Here is a 5,404-nt window from a genome sequence, read left to right on the forward strand (position 1 = left end):
ATTCAGAATTGACTTTAAAATTCTGCTTATGGTTTATAAAGCCTTAAATAATCTCGCCCCGGCTTAAATATCGGAATGTCTGACACCTTATATTCCAAATCGCAACCTCAGATCCTCAACTGAGTGTCTCCTTAGAATTCCAAGAGAAAAACTTAAAAGAAGTGGTGAGGCGGCCTTCTGCTGTTATGCACCTAAAATCTGGAATAGCCTGCCAGTAGGAATTCGCCAGGCTAATACAGTGAAGCACTTTAAAAAACTGCTGAAAACACATTACTGTAACATGGCCTTCTCATAACTTCACTGTAATTTAATCCTGATACTCTGTATATCCAATTCATTATAATAACTATTCATTCAAAATCTGTACTGACCCCTGCTCTCTCTTGTGTTTCCTTTTCCGGTGTCCTGTTGGTGGTGGCTTGCGCCACCACCATCTACTCAAAGCACCATGATGTTCCAACAATGATGGATTGATTAAAAGCCAGAAATCTGTATGACCATCAGCATCAAGTGACTCCGTGAGAACCCTAACTACAAAGAGGACTGTTTCATTTATGTTAGGTAGAATGCCCAGAGGGGACTGGGTGGTCTCGTGGCCTGGAACCCCTACAGATTTTATTTTTTTCTCCAGCCTTCTGGAGTTTTTTTTGTTTTTTCTGTCCACTCTGGCCATTGGACCTTACTCCTTTCTATGTCAACTAATGTTGTCTTATTTTAATTTCTTACTTTGTCTTTTATTTTTCTTTTCTTCATTATGTAAAGCACTTTGAGCTACTTTTTGTATGAAAATGTGCTATATAAATAAATGTTGTTGTTGTTGTTGCTTATCTGGGGGGGGGGCAAATCCATCCCCATTTTTGCAGGGGGGTCAAATAATAATAACAACATAATTTTATATAACATATACAGTCGATTCCGGTTAATTGGACCACCTGTTAATCGGACCAGCCGCTTATTCGGACCGAATCCTAAAGAACCGAAACAGATCATATTAAATAAGCCTAATATTGTTCGCTTATTTGGACCAAAATTCTGTTTAACACTAGAATTACCAGAGCCTACGAAAAAACTCGTATATCCGGCCCACCTTAAATCGCTTCTTAAAACCTTTCTCACCTCTAAGCCAGCGTCTTTTGTCATCTAAATGTACTGATAAAGACAAGCTGCCAGCAGCCGGCTATTCCATCCCCCCAACGACTTAGAACGTAAACAGGCTTTTCCCAGCTCATGCCTTGATTGATTATCTGGGAGTGAAGTGGAGTTTTAGAGTAGAAATAATAAGATTGTTATTTGAAACACACGCATTTCATATGTGTTGCATTTCTACAGTAATCTGTGTAAACACATTGTTAAAACAGAACCGTGTTATATATTCTAGTAGCAATTGACAAAATGTAGGCATAAACTATATAATGTATGAAGCCTGAAGTCCAAATATCAAAGAAACACTTTCACAAAAGATACAAAAAAAAGCCACCGCCAAAAAAACCCACCTTAGTGTGAGACATTGAAATGAACTAATTATCACTGCTTCCGTGGCGTAACAGTATCAGTTGCTGACTGGGAATCAGAAGGTCATGAGTTCGATCCTGCACAACTCCCATTTGAAAAGTGTTCTTATTTTCACTATTTTAGAATAAAAAGATACATTTGATTTCAGTCTGTAACAGCCGGTGTAATTTATGATATTTGTAATGGTTAGCTTTATTTTTTTTTTAAATTCACTTTTCATTGTCTCAGTCGCGTTCAGGATCCTTCCCTAGCCCACCTGACACTGCTGTTTTTACATAAAGACGCGCTATAGTTCTGCAGTGTATCACGATACATACGACCGCGTGCTTTTTTCCCCCAGTATTGCCAGTCCCCACGTGTTGCTGTATGCTGTTTCTTTTGTACTCCAGGACATGCAGAGGAAAGTATAGTAAAGAGCAGGAACTTCAGTGCTATATGCAATCATCAGACACTCCCCATCTGATGCTGTTTTCACATAAAGATGCGCTAAAGCTCTGCAGTGTACTTGTGACTGCATTGTCGTACCAATGCTTGCGAACTGAAGTGTCTGCATGCACTTTTCGTGGCATTATACGTGTATTTTTTGAGCATGCCCATGTAGCTCAAACACAGGAACATATGTTGATGTAAAAGTATAACAAAACAAGTGCACTTTTATTCAAGACTATAACTGAAGAAAAAAGAAAGCAAGTTACAGTAGGAGGTTGATATGACAGCTTGCGTGGTGGAATGCTAAGAACTGCTGATTTCCATTCTGTGCTATATAACTGTTAACATTTGAATCTGATGATTGCATATAGCGCTGTCTTGTTTAGTGTGCGCAAGAACATGCAGGTGGCCAGTTGCTGAGTGCTACAACGCACATTTTAAAAAAAGAAAGAGACAAATATATGTGACGTTTTGAAGAAATCATTTTATGACGCGAATAGTACCAATCAGAAAACATCGTCGAAGTAATGCAATATTATTTGAAAACGAACAGCGTCAGGTTGGGTGTGAAGTTATACTGGCGCTGTTTGAGTCAGATCAGAAGCTGAATAAGCTGAAAAAGCTCCTGTTCTGACTCTAAGTAAAAAAGCATGAATTAATCAACAGAAATAACCGCGATTGACATTTTAAAGTTAACGATTTACAGTGCATACCAATTTATAAATTCAATGTCCATTTGAGGAAAAAAAATACACTTTCTTCAAAGCTGGGAATCGAACTCGCGTCTCTGTGGCACAGTAAGGCAGTGGTGCTCCAAGTCAGCAAACCGTTCTTATAACTTATTTTTTTCAAGATCCATAATACACAGACAGACAGACAGAGCACTGCGTAATACAGAGACAGACAGGCAGAGATATACAAACAAACAGGGAAGGCACATGTACTGAAAGAAAAAGCACTGAATAAGCTCATCCGCTCTAACATCACTCCTCCCCCCGATCTGACTCTCTAAGTAACAGCGCAAGTACAGACACAAATCAAGTGCATGTGTGTACTGTATAATATTAACAAAAAGAGCAGCTTACTACTGAAAACGGCAAATATAGGAGTGAGTGGGGATCGAACCGGGACTCTTGATTACACTTGGTTTGTGTCTGTACTTGCGCTGTTACTTAGAGAGTCAGATCGTGGAGGGGTGATGTTAGAGCGGGTGAGCTCATTCAGTGCTGCAGAAACAACGCACATGATTTTTTTTCTTTCAGTACATGTGCCTTCCCTGTTTGTTTGTATATCTCTGCCTGTCTGTCTCTGTATTATGCAGTGCTCTGTCTGTCTGTGTGTTATGGATCTTGAAAAAAATAAGTTATAAGGACAGTTGTTCATGTTAATTGCAGTCTCAATTGTTAAAAAAATATTTTAAAAGGAGCATCCCACATGAAAATATAACGATCTCATTAACTTGCAGTGCATACCAATTTACAAATTTTATGTCCGTTTGAGGTTAAAAACAAAAAAAAGAAGTAACACTTTATCCCCAGCGGGGAATTGAACTCATGTGTGTGAGGCAGAGAAAAGCTACTCGATCTGAGAAGCAAATCTTAGCACGCTACGCCACGGAAACTGTTATATGGTGTGTGAAGCTTTTGTGGAAGTGTTTATTTGATCTTAGGAACTTGGGCTTTACACATTCTACATTTTGTAACATTTATTACTAAAATATGAAAAAGTTTCTGTTTTAGCAATGTGTTTACACAGATTACTGTAGAAACGGAACACGCATGAAATGCATGTATTCCAAATAGCGATCTATTATTTCTATTCTAAAACTCCAGCAGTTCAGTCACTCCCAGATAATCAAACAAGCCATGAGCTGGGAAAACTTAGTGAACGTTCTGCGACGGTGGGGGATGGAATAGCCGGCTGCTCGCTGCTCCTCTTAATCGGCACATTTAGAAGACAAAAGAGAGGTGAGAACGGTTTTAAGGTGGGCCGGATCTACGAGTTTTTTCGTAGACTCTGGTAATTCTAGTGTTAATCGGACCAAAGAACGTGACAGAGAATAAGAAAAAGAAGCCACAAGTCACCCGCGGAAAGCGGATGTAAAGCGGGTCAGCGACATCGGGAGGATCCCTGGGCTCCCCAAGAGAATTTATGCTTTTATCAAAGGTCAGGAAGTCAGAAAATTTGTACCAAATGCAAACCAGTGGGGGTGAACATGCCTGCCCTTTCTTTCCTAAAACGGACTGCCCAGTAGCCGGCGACATGAAGTCGAGCGTAAACAAGAGAGTGTGTCCGTGCAAGGAATTCCTTCCTGTCAATAAGGATTTAAGGATAAAGTTTACCCGAGAAAGCTTTTGCTTCAAGAAAGTCAAATTGGACACTTTTAGTGCCGAAGCTTTGAATGGCGAGCATTTTGTGGCTCTCCTGACCTCCACATCTTGACCTGGAAACACCAAGATTTCATCAGAACTCTTTTAGTCTGTGAACGGTGCATGTCTTGTCTCCCCTTCCAAAATGCCACGGCGGGACTTGACGTTAGCTGAAAAAATTGATTTCCTGGATCAGATCAGGCAACAACCACCAAACACTAGTCAGCGTCGGTTGGTTCAAATTACTGGCTTGGCAAAGACTACAATTTTGCGCTTGTTAAATCAAGAGAATGAGCTGCGAGAAGAATGGGCACAATGTGTAATGGGTTCAATTGTTGCTCGAACTGCAGCGAAACACATGACAGCATCTGAAGACCAGGAAAGTGATGATGATGACCCTAATGAGTTAGTGCAAGTGACAACACAGGATGCCAGGAAATGCATTGAAACTTTGCGCCGCTATTTCATACAGGAGGGAAATGAAGACAGTCCCATTGATGCGTTAGATGTTTGTGGTGATTTTGTTCAAGTGCAGTGCGTCAACAGAATGCGTCAGATCACACTAGACAAGTTCTTCAAACGTTGACTGGAATTTGGTAATGTAACCTTTTTTATTGTGCTTTGCATGCTGAGTGTTGTGTAGATCGTTTCGAAGAATTTGTAGATTTCTTTTTCAATAAACAAAGTTGTAAGCATCCGTATATGTACACGTAAATAGTTCTTGTTTGTACGTTCGCCATATGTGTGTGCAGCACAATAAAAGTCATAATGACATTTTAATATGTTACTTATAGCACATCCCGTCTTGGTTGCACATGTATAGGGCATGTTCCTGTAATCGGACCAGCCGGTTATTAGGACCAAAATGATCACGTCCCGATGTTGTCCGATTAAGCGGAATCGACTGTAAAAGCAAAAATTGTGGCATAAATCATAACCTATTGTTCAATAAAATTAACAGAGGCAATGGCACTTGTATTATTTTTTGTGAACAAATATAGAACTATATCTACAAGGTAAATATCAATAAAGTCAAATGTGTACAACATATGAGAGCAAGAACAGAAACGTGGCTTATTGTAGTCATGGGAGGC

General features: G+C 39.8%; 1 long non-coding RNA gene across 1 annotated transcript; it reads left to right on the plus strand.

Annotated features, from left to right (window-relative positions):
• Positions 1–905: 905 nt before the first annotated feature.
• LOC127530037 (uncharacterized) lies at positions 906–5,191 on the plus strand. The gene is made up of 3 exons (XR_007936570.1): positions 906–1,034; positions 3,971–4,229; positions 4,846–5,191. It is a non-coding gene; the product is annotated as an uncharacterized LOC127530037 (long non-coding RNA).
• Positions 5,192–5,404: the final 213 nt, after the last annotated feature.

The sequence above is a fragment of the Erpetoichthys calabaricus genome, chromosome 13 (assembly GCF_900747795.2).
Source record: "Erpetoichthys calabaricus chromosome 13, fErpCal1.3, whole genome shotgun sequence".
Lineage (NCBI taxonomy): Eukaryota > Metazoa > Chordata > Cladistia > Polypteriformes > Polypteridae > Erpetoichthys > Erpetoichthys calabaricus.